We start from the raw sequence: 22,799 nt of genomic DNA, 5'->3' as shown, positions 1-22,799 counted from the left end.
TAGAAAAGTCTTTTATGAAACGTCGGTAAAAACCGGCATGCCCTAGAAAACTTCTAACTCCTCTAACATTGGTGGGATGTGAAGTTTAGCAATTACATCTACTTTAGCTCTATCTACTTCAATTCCTTCCTTTGAAATTTTATGACCAAGAACGATGCCTTCTTTAACCATGAAATGGCATTTCTCCCAATTAAGAACTAGATTTGATTGCTCGCATCTAATAAGCATTCGTTCAAGATTAACTAAACATATTTCAAAAGTATCACCGAAGACTGAAAAGTCATCCATGAAAACTTTCATGCATTCTTCTATCATGTCCGGAAAAATCGCCATCATGTACCTTTGAAAGGTTGTAGGGGCATTGCAAAGTCCAAATGGCATGCGTTTGTAAGTAAAAGTACCATAAGGGCACGTGAAGGTAGTTTTCTCTTGGTCCTCGGGTGCGATTGGAATTTGAAAGTATCCGGAGAAACCGTCAAGAAAACAATAGTAACTATTCCCAGCTAACCTTTCCAACATTTGATCAATGAAAGGTAAGGGATAGTGATCTTTTCTGGTGGCGTCATTTAATTTTCTATAATCAATATAGACAAGCCATCCTGTTACAGTCCTAGTAGGAATAAGCTCATCTTTTTCATTTGTGATGACAGTCATGCCACCCTTCTTAGGTACGCATTGAACTGGGCTTACCCATGGACTATTAGAGATTGGATAAATTAAACCTACATCTAGTAGTTTAATAATTTCTTTCTTAACAACATCTTGCATGTTTGGATTTAGTCTTCGTTGGCGTTGCACATATGTTTTATGACCTTCTTCCATAAGGATTTTATGTGTGCAATATGAAGGAATTATGCCTTAAATGTCATGAATCTTCCATGCAATAGCTGGTTTATGAGCTTTTAGCACAGAAATGAGTTGAGATTTTTCATTTTTCGTAAGAGAAGACGAGGTTATTACAGGTAATTCAGATTCACCATGTAAATAAGCGTATTCTAAATGGTTTGGAAGTGACTTTAACTCTAATATCGGTGGTTCTTCTATCGATGATTTGTATCGATATCTGTCTTTCTCTTTTAGCATTTTAAGTTCTTCTGTTGTTGGTTCGTATTCATTAGCCATAAGTACGGCTAACATTTCAGCTTCATCAATTGGTTCAGTTCCTTCTCCTAAAGAACATTCTCTTGTTCCTTGTAATTCTGGAAATTCTTCTAACAATTCTGCATGTGAATCTATAGTTTGAACATAATAACATGTATCATTGCAGATTGCGGTTGTTGTATGGCTCTATCAACAGAAAAAGTAACACTTTCGTCCTCTATACTTAGGGTCAGTTTCTTACCGAACACGTCTATTATTGCTTTAGCCATATTTAAGAATGGTCTTCCTAATATAAGAGGAACTCGAGAATCTTCTTCCATGTCCAGAATAAAAAAGTCTACTGGAAATACTAACGTACCAACTTTAACTAGCATGTTCTCCATTATCCCTCTAGGATATTTTACTGATCGGTCTACTAGTTGTATGCTTATTCGTGTTGGTTTCAATTCTCCGAGGTCTAGTTTAGCGTATAGTGAATACGGCATTAAATTTATACTAGCACCTAAATCTGCCAATGCTTCTATTGAACTAAGACTACCCAGAAAACATGGAATTGTGAAACTTCTTGGATCAGAGATTTTTTCTGGTAGTTTATTCAACAGCACTACAGAACAATTAGCATTCATAGTAACAGTCGAGAGTTCTTCCATTTTTCTTCTATTTGTGATTAGATCTTTCAAGAATTTAGCATATCTTGGCATTCCTGAAATCACATCAATGAAAGAAAGATTGACATTTATTTGTTTAAACATATCCAAAAATTTGGATTGCTCGGCTTCAAGTCTTTCTTTTCTCATTTTACACGGGTAAGGAAGCGATGGTTGGTATGGTTTAACATAAGGCTTTGCCTTAACTGTGTTATTTTCATTAACCTTTTCAACTACCGGTTCTGTTTTCTTCTCTTGCTCAGGCTGTGATGCCCGTATAGTAGGAATAGAGTCATCAGAATTTATAGGTATTTCAGGTGGTTCAAGTGTTATACCACTTCTTGTGGTAATGGCTTTAGCTATTTTATTTCGGGGGTTAGCATTTGTATCGCTAGGTAGACTCCCCGGTTTTCTTTCTCCAATTAACCTGGCTAGGTTACTTACTTCTTGTTCCAGATTTTGGATTGAAGCTTGTTGATTTCTAAATTCTTGAGCATTTTGTTCCTTAGTTTGTTTCTGAGATGTGAAAAATTGAGTTTGAGATTCAACTAGCTTCGACATCATATCTTCTAAATTTGGCTTTTTATCATCGGTTTGTGGTGGTTTATTTGGAAATATAGGTCTTTGCTGATTATAAGTATTATTAGATACTTGTTGATTGCTAGGACCTTGTTGGTTGTTGTATGGAACATTTCGGTTATAATTCTGATTTTGATTGTAGTTTGGTCTTGGCGGTTGATAATTATTTTGATAATTATTTCCAGGCCTTTGGTTCATGTATGAAACATTCTCTCTTTGTTCCATTGTTTGTTCAATACTGAGACAATCTTTTGTCAAATGTGGTCCTCCACACTGCTCACAACTAATTCGTATTGCGTGAATATCTTTAGTTATCTTTTCCATTCGTCTTTCGAAAGCATCTAACTTTACGGAAATGGAATCAAAGTCATGGATAAAATCGGCTCTAGCCGCTTTAGATGATCTAACGATGTCTTTTTCTTGATGCCACTCATGTGAGTGGGAGGCTGTGTTATCAATAATTTTGTAAGCTTCAGTTGCGATTTTCTTCATAATGGAACCACCAGCTGCTATGTCAATGTATTTTTGTGTAGTAATGTCGCATCCTTGGTAGAATATTTGTACTATTTGATAAGTGTCTAAACCATATTGAGGACATCCTCTCAACAACTTTCCAAATCTTGTCCACGCTTCATATAAAGTTTCATTTGGCTTTTGTGTGAACGTAACAATTTCTCTTTGAAGTCTCACGGCTTTAGATGCCGGAAAGAATCTTTTAAGAAATTTTTCAACTTAAAAATTCCATGTATCAATCGCTCCTTCAGGTAACGATTTTAACCAATCTTTGGCTTCTCCCTTTAAAGTCCAGGGAAATAACATGAGATAGATCTGTTCATCCTCAACTTCTCTGATTTTAAATAGAGTACAGATCCTATTAAAGTTTCGAAGATGTTCGTTTGGATCTTCTTTTAGCGTATCACTAAATTGGCATTGATTAGTTACCATGTGTAGGATTTTTCCTTTGATTTCATAATCTAGCGCATTAATGTCTGGTTGAGTAATGGCGTGACCTTGGCCAGTGTGTGGCTCTCATTCGATCTTCCATACTTAGAGGTTCCCGATTTTCCATGATTGAATTTGTTGAATCTGAATCACTAGAGGATTCTGATTTAATGGTTTCTTCCTCGACAATCTCTGGTTGAATGATTTGTGGTTCAGGAGGAATGATTAGTGGTTCAGGATCTCTGAATTGTCCTTGAATATCCTCCGGGTTCTCAATTGTGAGGTCGGGTTCAAAAAATAGATTATCGGAAATTTGAATTGGAGTACTTGGTCGACTAGATGATGATTCTAAAGAAAAATCAACGGCGACAATATTGGCTAGATGTCTTGATCGAGTTACAGGTGGTGAACGTATGAAAGGTGGTGAACGTTTTGCTCGATGCATTCACTGAATATCCTATTAGTTATAAAGATAAAAATTATTAAAGTTATCAAATTAATAGACTTTTCTAATTTTGCCCACGTTTCGAATAGCCAATAGATGCAGCAGGTAGCCAGGACCCTTTAAATCGGAATCCCACAACTCGCCACTAACAAATCCAACTATTACTACGAACCAGAAAATTTTGGATGTCTATTAATTTAACCGCTTAAAATAATTTTTCTTTTTTTTCGTCGAGATTTAAAGAAAAAATATAGAAAATTCTATATCCTAAAAACTAGAGCGTAGAAATGAGAAAGAAAAAGCGCGTCGAGAAATAAGAAGTTGGAACACAAACGTCAAAAAATAAAAATAAGAAAATAAAGCGTCGAAACTTAGAATTCTAAAAACTTAAGACTAAAAATTGCATCTAAAGGTATTAAAGCTTAAAGAAATTCCAAATCCAAAATGGCAATAACTTAAAAGGCACTAAAATCTATTAAATATTAATGCGATAAGCGATGTCGCAAAATTCTAAAGCATCTAAATCTTATTCTAAAGAAAAAGCACTTAAGAGATTTTACGGCAAAACCTTAAAGTTCTAGAAATACTATGGCAAAATACTAAGCTTAAAATTAGTTACGAACGATAAATTAAAAATTACGAATTAAAAGATTAAAATAGACAATTTATAAAAATATATAAAAAATGATAAAATTACTTATTTTTATAAAAATATTATTTTTATATTATTATTTTATAAAAATATTAATTTATATATTAATAAAACTATATAAAACTTAAAAATACAAAATTAAAAACTAAAACTAAACTAAATATTTAAAAAACTAAACCCTAATTACTAATTAATTAATAATAATTATTATTAAACCTAACCCTAATTCGTACGTTAGAGGTACCAGGTCTGTCACATCACCTCATGTGATCGCATGAGGTTTGTGATCGAATTCCATGCTTTCGCATGGAGTTGGTTACCAGGCCGGATTGATTGGGCTGCTATAGTACTCGGCCCGTATACTTTTAACAATAAATAAAAATATAAACATTTTTTTTTTAATTTAACTAAACTTTAAAAATATAGATATATATTTTTTTCTTTTTCTTGTTTTTATATTTTTGTTTTTAACATTTAAAACTTATGTAAATATATTTTTACAAAAATAGCTTAATAACTAAATTTTTTTATTATAGCATTCTATGGCGTCCCCGGCAGCGGTGCTAAAAATACTTGATGTGTGCGAGGTGTAGTATGAAATAGATATTATTTTATTACGAAATACTATTAAATACGATACAATTTACATAAGTTATTTATTTATTTATAGAATGGATATACCTAAATCTTGCTACAACACTTATAGGCAGGGTACCTAATTAGAGTAGTGTAGTTTCTAGTAAGTCCGGTTCGTTCCACGGGGAGCTGGCTAAGTTTAACGCTATATATATTTTAAACACTATGTTTGTATAAATAAATATACTTATATATATATATATATATATATATATATATATATATATATATATATATATATATATATATATATATATATATATATATATAAGTAGTATAGTAGTTATTATAAAAGGGGGTTTACCGTTTAATGATGGTTTGTCGATTTTAAAACTTAAGTCACAGTTAAAACCTAATGCAAAATATTAAATATAAAAATAACTTATTTTAAAGCGTAAAGTAAATGACGATAAATAAAAATGCGATAAATAAAAGTGCAGTAATTTAAAGGACGATAAATAAAATGACGATAAATAAAATGACGGTAAATAAAAGTACGATGAGATATAAAATAAAGGAATTATGCTTATTTAAACTTCCGTAATCATGATGTTTGACGTGTTGATTTTAGTTTATTACCAAGGGTTAATTATCCTTTGTCCTGGTTTATTTGATACGTCCATCTGGTTTTTGTCCATAATAGTCCATCAGTCATAAATATAAAGTGCGAGTGTCCTCGTCAAATTACCCTTATACCCGAAGTCAAATATTCCAACTAATTGGGGATTTAAACTGTAACAAGGTCTTAATAATTTGTTATTAATTACACCAGGTTATTGACTGCGTGTAACCCAAGGTTTTAATACGTTGTTAACAATTACACCAATTTTCCTTGTATGTAATCCACCCCTGTTTTATTGAGTCCATTGACTATTAATTCATTCCCGTGTCCGGTCAAATGAACGATTATTAGTATTTATAAATATCCCGCCCATCGTTTCTTATTAAGTGTATGTGGTTATTTATAAATACGTCAAATTGTAAATCTCTACATTAAATTAACGAACTATCATTCAGTTAAACAAATATAAAGCCCCTTAATAGCCCATAGTCCAATTTTCACAAGTGTCGGTCTTTTGTCCAAACCCCAAATATGGTCCAATGCCCAATAACCCCGTCTTAATATTTAGTCCAACATCACGATTACTCGGCTTAAATAAGCATAATAATAACTTAGATATGAGACATTAATGTAAAAAGGTTGAACATAACTTACAATGAGTATTAATCGCGTAGCGTTACACAGATAGAGTTTTGACTTACAAAACCTTTAAACATTCGACACTATAACCTTATTATTATTAACTTAATATTAAAATTATAATTATAAAATATAAATATAAATATATTGAGAGAGAGTGAATATCAGTTGATGAAGGTGTACAAATTTATCCGAAAATTGCTGAATTTATAGATGTGGCCAGGAACTTCACTCCATGCGATCGCATGGGAATAAGGCCTCCAGGCCATGTGATCGCATGGCCTACTTTTCCAGCATCAAATGCTTCCAAAACGTGGGCGGCTCTTGATTTATTTATTATATAATATAATATATATAATTATATATAATTATATATATATATTATATTATATTCTTGTGCATAGTTAACTTGTAATTTTAGGTCTGTTGTGTAGCGTTGATAGTTGGTTCATATCCCAGTTTCAGATTTTCGAACGTCCTTTCGTACGATTAAATATCTTGTACTTTGCGTTTTGCGGCTTGTACTCTTGTAATTTCTAGACGTTTCTCATCAATAAATTAAACCACTTGGATCGTACTTTGTACTTTTTAGCATTTTGGTCATTTGCGTCTTCAAATCGTCGAATCTGTCATTTGTCTTCACCTTTTATTATTTAAACGAATATCACTTGTAAATAGAACAATTGCAACTAAAAGCTTATCTTTCTTGAAGGATAATGCTATGAAATATGTGTTCATTTTTAGCATTATCAAAATGTAAGACAAAAATCCATTTATAAGAGCCAACATACTAGCATTTTTGGTCACCATTATCACAAATGTTGCATGGGATCCTAAAAATAAGCACCACCTTTAGACCACCACTAACCAAAAAGAAAAAAGGTGTCCCCTTGTCCACCCCCCCAATACCCACGGTTTTGAGACACAACCCACCACCTCCTCCACTATAAATACAAACCTTATTTCTCCCATATCACACTTAATCTCATTCTTATTTTACACACACTTACTCTCTTATTTTCTCTCTAGTATTTCTCACTCTAAAAATGGTAAGTTTTAAATTTTCTTCTTCTTCTTCTTTTTCTTATAGTCACGACATCATCATCATCACGTAAAGGTCAAGCATTTTAGCTTCTTGATCTTGTTATATCTTGTAGATTCAAACTTTGGTTTGAATCCTTCAAAAACATGAAAGATTCAAGCTTTCTAGCTTTGAATCTTCAATACTTTTGTTGGATCTAAGTGTTCTAGCTTATGATCTCTTTATTTTGTTAAAAAGATCAAAACTTGTGTTTATGATCTTCATGAAACTTGAAGATCTAGCTTTTTGCTTTAAGGATCTTCAAGAACATTAAAGATCCAAGCTTTCTAGCTTAGAGTTTCATTATTTTGTTAAAGATCTGAGCTTTTTAGCTTATGGTCTCATTACTTTTACTAGATCTTAACTTTCTAGCTTATGGTCTCATTAATCTTGTAAAGATCCAAGCTTTCTAACTTAGGGTTTTCTTAATACTTGAGCTCTAAGTTATCATTGTAGATTACTTGGAACCTTTTTGTGATTTTTGTGATGATAAACATCAAGTCTTCATCATCTCATATGATGAAGATGCATAAACTTGTGTCAAAAGGACAAAGGTTGAAGCTTTATTGTGTTTATACAATAAAGAGGCAACCTTGATGTTCAAAACTTGTATAATGTTAGCTTTTACTCTTAGTTATGTGTTGATGGTTGAAACTTGGTCAAAGTGATGCTAAAACATCAAAGAGTTGTACACTTGAAGCTTACACGCATCAAGGATGAGAACCGTGATGAGCATCAAGCACCAAGAAACCCACTGGAGCACTTGTTTACTGTTTTTCGGGGTCTGATCAGACTCCTAGGACTTCTGTAAAATTTATTTTCAGATATTTCATTTCGATTAGATGACTTTTCATTTAGGACTCGCCTAAATCCGATATACGGTTTAGGATTTATAGCCTTTCGAAAATCACTACACCCTTATAACGACGTGCTAAAAATTCTGACCTACTCGCGCTTGAACCATCGCCACAGTCAAACGACATCGAGTTAGGATCTGAAAATTGGGCAGAGGTTAGAGGACTCACATACGGAGCCTTGACCACTGACCACGCATCTTTTTGGTTTGTATAGAGGTCGTAACAGCTGTCCGAAGTCAGCCTTTTGTTTCGATCTTTATTCTTTTTGAAAACTTACTTTACCTTTTACGAATGATGATGATGATGATACTTAAGACTTAATTTATTCACTTCTAAACTTTTGGGGACAATTTACTGACCTAGTAACCTTTGACTTAGGTTGAGGACCTTTTGGATCGACCAACTTACTTGTTTGGACCGACTTACTACTTGCTTACATTGTCGTATCGATTTTACTGCACATTCACTGTGAGTTATAGCTTCCCTTTACTATTTTTACTATTTTTGGGACTGCGAATACATGCGCTTTTTACGTTTTACATACTAGACAAGAGTACTTAAACTTTACATATGTGTGGATGATATAACGGCACAAAGATTCCCCCTAGCACGGTAACGTTTAATCATTGGTTTTTGAACCGATGAACGCGAATATTAGATATGGATCCATAGAGTTTGACATCCCCACTTGGGCTAGTCGCGCTAGCATTTAATGGGTGTTTAATACTTCGAGAACATAGGCACTCGCCAAGTGTACTTTTAGGGGGTATTATTATTACGTTAAGTTAGTTACCGGGTGTCCACGGATAAGCATATACTTTATCATACTGATTTGAAACACTGATTTAAACTGCTGGTTGAAGCACTGAAATCTCGTGGTCTACATTACATTACTAATTACAAACAAACTATAGCTCACCAACATTCGTGTTGACTTTTTAAGCATGTATTTCTCAGGTGCTTAGACGTTGTTGCCTCCGCTGTTAGACTTGCTGTTATAGTCTTGGTGTTACACTTGCTGTTAAAGATTCGCTGTGTTAGACTTCTGCTGCATTACTTAGAGATGTCTCAATCATGAAACTTTTACTTGCATTCACAACTTATGTTACATTTGAACAATGGCTTTGTATTGACCTTTGTGTCACGTACTTATGTTAACGCTTTCTATTCGTAGAAGCACGTTATCTTTGTAAAACATTTGACGTTGGTAAAGCCGTCACCTTTTCATGAATGCAAAACTCGTTTTAAAAATAGCATGTAGTATTATACCGTGTAATGGACCTGTTGTTGATGATCCGTACACGATGGTTTTGTACGGGGCGTCATACTCCATAAACCCTAAACTTAGAAACTACACCCTTATGTATTTATAAAGTTAAATATACATAATAATCAAGTATTATGGTTAAGAAATCACTCTAATCCATCTAGACACCAAACTAAAACAAGATTATGTATTTACCAAAGCTTTAATTATTATTACCAACACTTAAGCACTTACTTGCACCTAAACCAAACTAATCTATGTTTAACCTTAAAATTACATCTAATTAATCACACTTAATTAAGGTTAATTGCATGCAAACTCATCACATCATCTTGTCTTCAAGATATTAGATACTTATGTATGGTTAACTAATGAATATGATGAGTCATTCTTCTTTTCCTCTCTTCATGCCACACCACCCCCACCACCATTATAAGACTTCCATTTTCTTTTAGACTTTCATTTTCACATAAAACACTCCCTAATTTCCCTAAAGTTCCACCCATTTTCTTTATATTCCTTCATCTTCATAAGCATATTCATCTTCATTCATCAAGGTATAAACACTAGTTGCACCTCTATTCTTCATTTCAAGGTCATCTTCAAGAGAAATGGGTGTAAAACTTAATCCAGAGTGTTTAAACACTCAATGATGACTACATAGCTATCCCTAATCTTGACTTTAGATGACTAATTATATGTTTTACTAAAGCAAAACAACTCATAATAAACTTGAAATAAATATTAAAATGGCTTAAACACCTAGAAACATCATTAGGTTGAATCTGTCCAAATCAGTCCTAATGAACTAGTAAAGGATCACGACTTAAAAACCAACTTATACTTGGTTTCAAGAAATCATATTTTAAAATGTTGTTCATATATATGTTCATGACTTCCAGTAAAAGTTTCATGAATTTTCTCAATGAAAAAGGTATTTTTTTTTATTTTCTCACTACATGTCTGTTTTCAAGTAAATCTGACCAAGTCCTAAAGAATCAAGTATAGAAAAAAAACTAAAATGATTCTGTAAATATGATTTTGTGTTCTTTAAAAGGTACACATAGATGAATTACCCAAATCCATGTAGTATTCAAGGAGAAAAGGTCATATTAAGTTAACCCATTAAATTGTTGTGGTCAGATTTTAGTCTAGATCACCACCTATAAAAACTATGTTAATAAAGACTTGGAGGTGAACCCTTTTAAACATATGTTTATTTATATCTATTTAACCCTATGTAAAAGTCCCAAGTTAAACCAATGTGTTTTACTATTTGTAAACTTGCATTAAAGCTTATCGTGTAAATCTAGACAATTTTACACACCTGTAAGAGGATGCATTTTTGACCAACTTTTATTTTAAATCTGAAAAATAAACTTACATGGTTGGAAACTAGACACAAAGGACTTTTCAGGGGTGGTAATCTCATCCTAAATGGATGTGTATTTTGGGAGAAACACTTGGGTAAAATTGTTGGTCCGAAACAGAAAAGCAGAAAATACTATACTAAGAAACTAAGTAACAAATGAAACCGAAACGAACATGTAAAACTTATTGAAACTAATTATGAACTTAACTAAAAACTATATTAGATATTGTATGACCTCTGACCTTAATTTATATTTATGTTCCGAGCCTGGATCAACACAAACTACCTAAATTGCACTTCAGAATCTCGCACCGTACTTCATCACTAGTGAGTTCACAGTCCCTTTTTACTATTTTATTTTGGGGGAGAAATCATGCATGCTTTTACTGTTTTATGCATAGACACAAGTAAAAATTACTTACATTATTACACATGAGTTGTAACCATAAATCCCTAGCTTGATATCGTTAATTACTAGGTTTGGTAAGCGCGAACTGTTGTGAATAGATCTATTGAGACTGACAATCTCCACCCGGGTTTAGTCTAACCATTGACTTCCGGTCATAAACGGGTGCATAATCATTTAACCTCTAACACTTGGGTTATGAGTGTCTTGTATTACGGGTACGTGGTAACGTTCCACAAACACGTTAAGTTTCGATATTGGGTACTCATTATCTAGAATGCTTTTACAAACATTTTGAAACATTAAATCTTGTTGTCTATATCATATGACTGTTATTCAAACATGTGAATTCACCAACTTTATGTTGACAAATTTTAGCATGTATTTCTCAGGTATTTAAAGTTTCATTTCCGCACTCTGGTTAAAGACATGGATAGCGCATCATGATAGTCAGTTGACTTGACCAACCAATGTACGAATATTGTTGGGACCCACGAATCATGGCATGTCCCAAGGGCCTCGAGCCGGGTCGTTATCTTTATAATCACCGGTAATTGACTTGTTTCCATGAGGTACGCATATTCAAGGTGCTCGGGAAGTTCGTTTAATTCAAGAGTAGGAGGTTCTTCCCATGAAGATTTGATTCTAAATCTATCTTCATTTGGAATAGACTCAAATGACTCTTCTCGGTTGGTTTCACTTTAAATCTCACAATCATCAACATTCACATTCATTATGTCCCTAAAGTCAGCCTCTAGGTGCAAAGTTTCAATTTCACCAAGTTGGTTGAACACGGTGGTATCAACAACTAAGATTTTTTCAAACTCTTCATCTACAATGTGGTCAATAAGTTCAATGGCATAGCACTCATCATTGTCGTTCTTGATCGATTGCTTCAAAGCTTCCCTAATATTAATGGTCACACGCTCATCACCAACACCAATGTTGAGTTAGTTACGTTGGACCAAAATGATCGTATCAGAGGTTGCTAAAAATGGTCTCCCTAAGATAAGTGGGACTTGAAGGTCTTCCCTCATTTCCATTATCACAAAATCAACCTGTAACACTAAGGCTTCAATACTAACCAAGATGTCCTCGGCGATGCCAATGGTGGTGTCATACGAATGGTTGGCCAATCTAATTCTAATTCGGTTCGGTTTTAGAGGTCAAAGGTAGGGTCTTTAATATAGTGAGTAGGGCATAAGATTAATTCTTGCACCAAAGTTAGCAAGTGCATTAAACACTTCCGAACCACTAAACTTACATGGGAAAAAAAAATTTCGAATCTCCTAACTTTTTAGGAATCCTTGGCCTTGAAGATAGAATCATATTACACTCCTCTTTAATGAACAAGGATTTCTCATTTTGATATCTACCCCTTTCAGAGATTAACTTGTTGATGAACCGACCATAATTCGGCATTCCTAGGAAAACATCGGTGATTGGCAAGTTGACAATCACATTTTTCATCATGTCTTGGAACTTTTTGTATTGAGCTGCCAACTTGCCCTTCTTTAAAGCTTTAGGATACGGAATTGGTTTCATGCCCTTCAAAGGCTCACAACTCTTTTCCTTACCTTTTTCATCATTACCCTGTACCTCATTACCCTTTACCCTGGTTGAGTCGACCTTTTCTTTACCCTTTTCACTACTACCTACAATCTCATTCCCGATAAAGCTTATAAGTGGTTCTTGGGTGATAAAGGTTTTTGGTTCGGGATTTTCATTCCCTCATTCAAGGTTAAACCACTTCGGGTAGTTATAGCATTAACGTTCTCATTTCAGTTTTGGTTTGTATTGATGTTTTCAATGGGAATGTTTCTTGTGTTATTGTTTTGGTTTTGGGTTTGATAGTTTTGGTGATGATTGTTTCGGTTGTTGTTGTAATTATTATTAGGATTGACTTGTGTATTCGATGGTAAAGCTCCTTGAGGTCTCTCGATGACTTGGTTTGACAATCTCCCCACCGTGCTTTCTAAGTTTTGGAAAGATGCTTGGTGATGTCTTAGTTGTTGCTTCAAGAACTCATTTTCTTTCATAAAAAACGCCTCATTTGTCTCTACCTTCTTGATATAATTTTTCATAATCTCCTCTAGGTTTCTTGATGGTTGAGGTGGTGGAGTGTTTTGTTGTTGGTTTTGGTTAAAATTGGAAGTAGTGGAATTTTGTTGGTATTGTTGAGGTTGGTTTTGATTTTAACCTTGGTCATTTTGGTATTGGTTATAACCTTGGTTTTGTTGATATCCTTGAGTGTAGTTTTGGTTGTTTTGGTTGTTGTAAGATTTTTGGTTTTGTGTTTGGTAGTTGTTGCTCCGGTTATGGTTGTAGTGTTGGTTTCAATTTTGGATATTGAATCCGGGTGATGGGTTATTTTGGTTATTGAAGGAAACTTTTTTTTCTTTTTGTTGATAGTAACCTTGGTTGCCTTGGTATAAGTTGTTGTTTTGGCTTGATGAACCGCCTCTTTAATAATTTTGATTACCACATAGTTAACATGCACATCCGAGTTCATTGGGATATCGTCCAAATTGAGTTGATTACATTGGTTAATTTGTGGACAATTGTTTGTAAGGTGAGGTCCATCATAGCTCTCGCATCCCACTTGCATAGCAACAAGGGAATGTTAGATCTTCTTCAACTCTTTACCATATGATTGAAATTGATTGTTTAAACTTGATAGTGTAATTTGACCGGCCCACTTTCAACTTGAGATACATTCTTTCTTGGGTAATCCCTAGGTGAAGGATTCCATTCATAGGTATGGATCAAAATATCTATGTAAGACCCTGATTTCTTTTCAGCTAAAACGCGCGCCGCGCGCCTGCCAGCGCGCCGCGCAAAACCTGTTTGATATAGATCCCTTGTTTTAATTAAAAAATAGAAAGGGGCATTTTGGGTATTTCGCATTGGGGCCAGTTTTGAAGCTATAAATATGGCTAAAGCCTTATCTTATCCTCATTTTCACATCCACACAAATCCTCTCCTCCATTTCTAGAGAGAGGAAGAGCTTTTAGAGTGAGAAAGCTCAAGATTATGAAGATGGAGCTTGAATCTTTCATGGTGCAAGAATTAAAGTCATTCTTCTTCCTTTTAGCTACATTTTAATGGTGATGGTAAGTTCTAGCTCCGATTTTAATTGTTAGATTCTTGTTTTGGTTAGAATTTATGTTAGTGATGAGTTATAAAACCCATTTCTTATGAAATTTTGGGGTTTTGGGGCAAGCTTGTGGTTAAGAACCCTAATATTGTGGGTTTAGGGTTTAATGACAAATTTTGGTGTATTTGTCTTGGATTTAAGTGATAATCACTAGATTGGATGAGTATTGGTAAATTTGATGTTCATACGAACAAGTTCGAAGTCATGCACACAAGGTGTTTGATGAAATGCCTTAAAGAGGTGAAGTTGTTATGGATGTCTAGGTTTATGATCTAAAGTCAACCTTTGATAGTTTTGTTAATCAATTGGTGGTATGGTGGTGATTTGGGTGTGTTAAAGAGATTGATTTTGGTCAAAATTGGATGTTGACTTGGTTTGGTGTCAAAATGAGTTTCGTTGAATCAAGTATGTAAATACTTGATTTAGGGGTTAATTGTTGTTTTGGAAATATAATCACTAGCAGTTAGTGATTTTGGGCGTTTTTGGAACTTATGTCAAATGGGTAAGTTGATTGGGTCAAATTTGAGGATGACACTAGTTTTGGTCAAACGGATGTTTAAACACTTGTGTTAAGTGTTAAATGGCATTTTTAGAAGTAATCACACATGAGAAGTGATTTTCAATCAAAGTGATGTTAAACATAAGTCAATTGTGGTCAAAAGCAATATGGGTCAATATTGCACATGTTTTGTTTTTTGTGTAAATGGCGTTTGAAATAATTACTACCTAAGTAGTAATTTAGTGTTAAGACCTAAGTTGGTCTAATTGGTGCCAAGTATAAATTGGGTTAAGTTATAATTGTTTGAATGGGTCGGAATTACCACCCGTAATGGTAATTGGTGAAGTCCACCTTAGGTGTCTAAATGGGCGGATTGTGAAGGTAGATATAAACCCTTGGTTAAGGGCGTTTGTTGATTATGTGTATACCTATATGTGTATTATAGGTAAACGCTTGCTCGGTTGCATTTAGAGGCGATTTACATACATGACTTGTGCAGGCATTTCGAGGTGAGTGGAATAATTATATGTGTATGTGTATGTATATGATGTATTTATTTGTGTAGCGTGAAATGTGAATTTCGAGGTGCTAAGACACCACATTTCACGTGATGAGTGAAGTGTCGAAGTGTTAAGACACCACTCCGGAATGTTTGACGGGTGAAGCATTGAGGTGTTAAGATGCCACTCGGGGTGAAGTATCGAGGTGTTAAGATGCCACCCGGGAGTGAAGTGTCGAGGTGTTAAGACACCACTCCGGAAAGTATATTGATGGGTGAAGCATCGAGGTGTTAAGATGCCACCCGGGGTGAAGTATCGAGGTGTTAAGATGCCACCCGGGGGTTAGTGATACGCGGTGTTAAGTACACTAATGGATGTTGTGAACTCCAATAGTCTTTCGCGGGCACCATTCCCTTGTACGATTGGTTAATCATGGTTATGTGTTGTAGTTTTAGCATATTAAATTGTGAACTATATGCTATTGGCGATGGTAGCTTTTTGTGAATTGTGGATATTTAGTTTATGTATTGTGATTGCATGGTTGTTGAATTGCTAGCTCGTATGCGGTATTTGTATAAGTGTTTTCAAGTAGGTATATTATATATGTATAGGTATAATTATTGCATTCACTAAGCTTATAGCTTACCCCTCTCGTTGTTTACCTTTTTATAGGTATCGTTGATGCGGAGTTTACCTAGTTGCTAGACTAGGGTTGATAGACGTTGCTTAAGCTTGAAGGATTAGCTTTTGGATATTTGAACACGGATTGGGGATTTGGTGGTCCCCGAGATTATGCTCTTGGTATCGGGTTGGGTTATAGAGTCCTAACCCGTCTAAAGTATGTTTGGGTCGAAATTACACCGTTTGGTTATACGGGTTGTTGAAACCTTTTTGTAAACTCAAATAGATTAAAAGTTTCACCTGGAAGTTTTAATGAGAAAGGTGTCACTTGAAAGTTCACCTGAAGGTTTAGTGTCACTTGGAAGTTTAGTGTCCCCTGGAAGTTTACCTGAAAGTTATTTTAAAAAAAAAGTGCTTCGTTTTTGGTAAACGGATTTGGGGTCGTTACACGTGGTATCAGAGCATAGTCTAAGAGAATTAGGTGACCTTTGGGATATGTGCCAAGTCTTAGACTTATTGACAGTTGTGTGTTATTTGCGGGACTTGTAGGAATATGGGTCGGATTGAGATTTGTTAGTGCCTTAGAGTAGGTGACTAACTAGGACTTGTCTTTATCCAAAATGTATTTGTGTGGGTCCTTATTTCGTGTGTAAATTAGTGCCTTAGATTGTTAGTGTCTAATGTAAGTAGGCGAACTTGGACGCCGTTTTAGTGATAGTCACCTAGGTTGTAGGTTGACTTGGTGTTGTGGTGTATTTGTGTATATTTATTATTATATTGTATATAGGTGTATATATATACATGTATCTAATGGTGAGCAGTCCTAGAGACGAATCTATTAGAGAGATTCGCATGTTTGGTGGTTTGAGTGATTAAGTCCATGGCAAGGACTTTGGTCATTCGGGTACTAGGAATTGTCGCGTGTTATTTTGTGTGAATGTTGCGTCAGTCCGGGTAAAGTAATTTGCGTGACCATGTGGAAATGGTAAGGTACGCAATTGTAATAGTGACTGATCACCATTATTACAACCGTGTATCTTGACACCAAGCATGACATGACGAGTACCGGGCGGAGGAAACGTGGCATGGTTGGGGTAGATTCGGGATGAAATAGGAATCTTTTATTGGTTCCAAGGATATAGTTGTCTTGGGTGATGTGCTTGTTGTCACATCGGGTTCACTGTGAGTCAGGAAGTGTTACGGTGGAATTGGTTAGTTAAGAAACTCACGAGTTTGGTGCGTGCTTAGTCACCCTAAGTAGTGGGTGCACTATTGAGATTTTCATTGGTTAAAGTTACCCATCGTAACTAGAATGACCGATTTATGTGCGTGTGTATGTGCGTCGAGGACTTGAATTCCGTAATGGGATGCAACAAGTCTAATGATTGTAGCTTGGTATTACACTCGGTAGGGTGTGTGGTTAGAGGATCGTGTAAGGATTCTAGTTGTGAGTTGCCTTGGAATTTATGAATCGAGAAGTCTTCGGGTCGTTAAACTCATGGGAGTGGGACCCATATGACAACGGTTGCGTTAGCGTGTTAGTGCGTTGTGGAGTATAGGGAACAATCCTAATGGAATATCCCATGCAGTTGTGGTTGTGTCGTTATGGGGAAGGGTGTAAGACTTGGTGTTCCGAGCATCTCCTTAGTAATTGATGAAGGGCTTCGTTAGGTTATATCATTTGGCCTTGTTGAAATTGCGAGTAGCGTGTGATTGGTAGGAACATTTGATAAGACAAATAAACCGTAAGGTTTGTCGGGTCGATATGACTTTGGCTCATTAATGTGGAGAGATGGGTGACATCGGGTATATGGAACCTAAGGATCGAGTTTCTGAATATCGGTAGACTGCGGTGGGAGTTTGCATGACACTGCGTCAGGTGTGTGACGACCCGGAAATTTCTGACCAAATTTAAACGTAATCTTTATATAATTTCGACAAGATAAGTAAAGTTGTAATGTTGAGTCTCGAAAATTCTTGAACTGATTACATGAATTCAGTTAACCTTTGACTATACCCGATGATTCACGAACAATTTTGTGTAAATAAATATGTATATATATAACTATAAACATAAGTGTAATATTTTCAATTAATAAATTACACTTTAATTATTTAAATTAAAAAGGTAAAAGAATGATCAAGTTGTTATTAAAATGAATACATATATATGAATTGTAATATTTGAATATTAATGATTCAATTTATGTTAGTACATATATTACATAAATAATAAAATGTAATATTAATATAATAAGTTTAGTTATAAACTAAATTATAGTAGATATAGTAATATTATTATTGCTTTCGATATTAACATCTATATTAGTAATTATTAATATGAAAATAAATAAATAAATAAATAAATATATATATATATATATATATATATATATATATATATATATATATATATATATATATATATATATATATATATATATATATATATATTTAAAATATGTTATTATAGAATATATTATATAATTAGTAAATATAACATAAATAATAATGTATAATATTAATATATTAAATTGAAGTACAAGTTTAACTATAACTATTATATTAACATTATTATTATTACTTTCATCATTATTATTAATGTCAATGATAATATTAATATCTGTAATATTAATATTATTATTTCTAATAAAAATATATAGATATAAAATTGGATATATATATATATATATATATATATATATATATATATATATATATATATATATATATATATATAACTTGTTATATCTTAATTAGTATTTATTATTAATTGTTATTATTATTACCTTTATCATAAAAAAAATCATTATTTGTTTTGTCAGTAATAAATTTTATTATTATCATTTTTTTATATCATTAAATTTATTGTTATTAATATTAATATAATTATTATTAGTATTATTAATAATATTAATATAATTATTATTAATATTTATTAAAAATAAGATACAAGAAAAGTATAGAATTCGTTTCATGTTACTTTCATACTGTGTTAAATTTTGTTTTGTGTTTTTAAACTGGTTACAAGATCAAATTCCATCAAAATTAGAATCAATTTCAGTACAAATCAATTTCTAGTTTTCTTATTTTTTTTCCTTTATTTTCTTCTGTAATTGATTAATCCTGTCGACACAAATGGACTATAAAACATACGATTTCTCAATGCCATTATCAAAACCATTCAACTCATCATCATTTACTACTATCCTCTGCCTCAAATTCGAAGATTATACAGAAGAAAAACGAAGAACACCCACACCGTACTCTGTTCTTGTCTCATCAAATCAAAACCTCAAATTCGTATTTAATTTCAAATTGTGTTAATGGAGACTTGTTAGGATCCTTTTTCACAAAATATCTGCAAATTCTCAACTCTCAATTCTTTCTATCGCGTTCCAATTTTTGAGTCAAAGTTAATTTTCAAAAAGTCAACCATTATGTTCATCAAGAAATTCGAAAGCTATGCATTGTTTCTGGATTAATTAATGATTCAGAAAGTTTATAAGGGTGATTTGGGACTTTTTCATGTTGTAAGTTTTGTCTAAAACATTCAAAAATTTCGATTTGGTGATTGAGTTCTTAAGTGTTCTTCGTAACTGCTACAGATACATTCAAATTTTTGTTCCTTGTCATACGACTCACCACAAGATATAAATCTGTCTCGTTGATGTTTCAAAACCAAAAAAAGAAATTAAATACAATGAATTGACTAGTATCTGTCGAATTAGTTTTTAAATTCATGAAGAAAATGGAAACAACTTAATACGGGTTTTATAAAAAGGAATACGGTATTAATCAGAAAGACAAGCCAGCCCAGCTGGTTTGATGTGTTCGGGTGAGCGAGTGGTCACGGGTTCGAGTCCAGGCATGGGCTGTTATATTTTTGGAACTCATTTCATTTGAGGTAGTTTCCTAATTTTATTATTATTATTATTATTATTATTATTATTATTATTATTATTATTATTATTATTATTATTATTATTATTATTATTATTATTATTATTATTATTATTATTATTATTATTATCATTATCATTATTATTGCTACTACTATTATTATTGCTATTAATTATTGTGTTAATATGTTAATTATTATTATTACAAAAAATAATAAAATGATTATCATTATCATTAAACTAATTAGTAATATTATCATTATTGTTATTATTAATGTTATAATAATTATTGTAATTACTATAGGTACAAGTATTATAATCATTATCATTAATATTATTAAAAGTATTAATAACATTATTATTATTAGTAATCTTATCATTTTAGTATTAATATCATTATTAGGATTATGATTATGATTATTATTATTATTATGAACGTAATAAAAATTTATTATTAGTAATAGTGACATTCTATAATTATTAGTATTATCATTATGTATTATTATTATTAGTAGTATCATTATTATCATCATTACTAATAATGTTATTAAATCATTATAAGTATTATTATTTATATTATAATGAGTATTATTATTATGTAATTACTAAAATCACTATCATAACTATCATTAACAGTAAAATTAATATTTTTACGATATCATTATTATTATCATTAATAGAATTATTAACATTATTATCTTTATTAGTAATATTAAGTATTATAATTATTATCATTTTTACCATTATTAATATTATATTAGTATTATTATAATTACTATATTTTAACAAACAAATGATATATATATATATATATATATATATATATATATGTATATATATATATATATATATATATATATATATATATATATATATATATATATATAATACATATAACATACAAACGTAATATTTTCATATACACAATGAATATATGAAACATATATATATTTTTAATATAAAAATGATATAACTAATAAATTTATATATATATTGTTCGATTACAATTATGTGTATTAATATATATACAAATGATATAGGTTCGTGAATCCGAGGTCAACCCTGCATTGTTCAGTTCCGTAGTATGCATATTTTTACTACAAAATATCGTATCGTGAGTTTCATTACTCTCTTTTTAAATGCTTTTGCAATATATATTTTTGCGACTGAGAATACATGCGCTGCTTTTATAAATGTTTGATGAAATAGACACAAGTACTCGAAAATTACATTCTATGGTTGGATTATCGAATCGAATATCACCCTTTTAGCTTGGTAGCCTAAGAATTAGGGAACAGACACCCTAATTGACACGAATCCTAAAGGTAGATCTACCGGCACTAACTCCCTCCATACTATAAAATGGTATGCTTTAGTACTTCAAGTTTATATTATACGGACGAGTTTTTGTTTGGGGATATTCTATATGCATTATGTCAATGTCGGTTACCAGGTGTTCAATCCATATGAATGATTTTTAAACACTTGCGAGTGTATGATTATTGAATAAAGGAAATCTTGTGGTCTATTAAAATTATGGAAATGATTGATTTCAATAAACTAATGAACTCACCAACCTTTTGATTGACACTTTAAAGCATGTTTATTCTCAGGTATTAAGGAAATCTTCCGCTGTGCATTTGCTCATTTTAAAGATATTACTTGGAATCATTCATGGCATATTTCAAAAGACATTGCATTCAAGTCGTTGAGTTCAATAGAGATTATTATTAAGTAAATGACAAATTAGGTCATTTATAGGTTAGATATTATGAAATGGTATACATGCATGTCAACTTTCGATGTAATGAAAGGTTGTCTTTTAAAAATGAATGCAATATTTGTAAAATGTATCATATAGAGGTCAAATACCTCATGATGTAATCATATGTTATTGTATTCGTCCTTATGGATTAGGACGGGTCGTCTCATGTGGTATCAGAGCGGTGGTCTTAGCAAACCATGTCTTGCATTAGTGTGTCTAACTGATAGGTATTAAGATGCATTAATGAGTCTGGACTTCGACCGTGTCTGCATGACAAAAGTTTTGCTTATCATTTTTGTCAAAAAATCACATGCTTATCATTCTTAGTCTAGACACATCTTACTGCATTGGTTGCATGAATAGTGTATAGACAAAATTCATATCTTAGCGTATCTGTTACTGTAAACTTTGCCTGACATATTCTGTAAATTCCTCCGTAATCTACGAAATCTTTTGTTCTATATATATATAGATATTTTATGTAAGTAGAATACCATCTGATAGCTGGAAATCATTTCATATCGAAAAAACCTTTATTCACTCGTATGAAATGGAACGCGCCACTAGATCAAGTTCCTCGGATTCCAATATGGAGTTTCACTCGAGTTCCGAAAGCAGTGTGATCGGAATGGATCAACCAATTAGTCATCTTCAATTATGGATGAATTGAGGATGAGTTCGTATCGACTTAATCAATGGAGACGAGAAGAAGGCAATCCTTTTCACCAACCAAATTTCCCTCTTGGCGAAGAACCTGAAGCACTTACCGGCGAACCCATTCGAAACACCATTTTCATACTCATTTCTAGAGTATCTCGCCACGATTATATTCTATCTAAAATTGTAAACCTTATTCATTCACTCGTTCCTATCGACAATCATCCCAGAATAATAAAAGAAGTCAACGAACTTCGCGCTCGAGTAATCAATTTGGAGAATATGGTGCAAAACTTACCAGCTTCGACAACACCACCGGCACCAACGGTACCACCAATGTCAACACCAGTACCGCCAACAACCCAAGTTTCAACATCACACGTCTCAACAACAAAATCCATACCTCGAACTTAATCATCGTTCTACGAATCGTTCTACATCATTTATCTTCGTTCTACATGACGATTATGTAATTTTTAATGTTTTAGAGATTATATATTCTAGTTCTAACA

At 32.7% G+C, this 22,799-nt stretch overlaps 1 non-coding gene across 1 annotated transcript; it reads left to right on the top strand.

Moving 5' to 3' along the window:
* The first annotated feature begins 2,907 nt into the window (after positions 1–2,907).
* Positions 2,908–3,014, top strand: LOC139887347 (small nucleolar RNA R71). The gene has a single exon (XR_011773182.1). It is a non-coding gene; the product is annotated as a small nucleolar RNA R71 (small nucleolar RNA).
* Positions 3,015–22,799: the final 19,785 nt, after the last annotated feature.

Source organism: Rutidosis leptorrhynchoides, chromosome 1 (assembly GCF_046630445.1).
Source record: "Rutidosis leptorrhynchoides isolate AG116_Rl617_1_P2 chromosome 1, CSIRO_AGI_Rlap_v1, whole genome shotgun sequence".
In the NCBI taxonomy this organism is placed as follows: Eukaryota; Viridiplantae; Streptophyta; class Magnoliopsida; order Asterales; family Asteraceae; genus Rutidosis; species Rutidosis leptorrhynchoides.
This window is presented reverse-complemented; position numbering and strand designations above follow the sequence as displayed.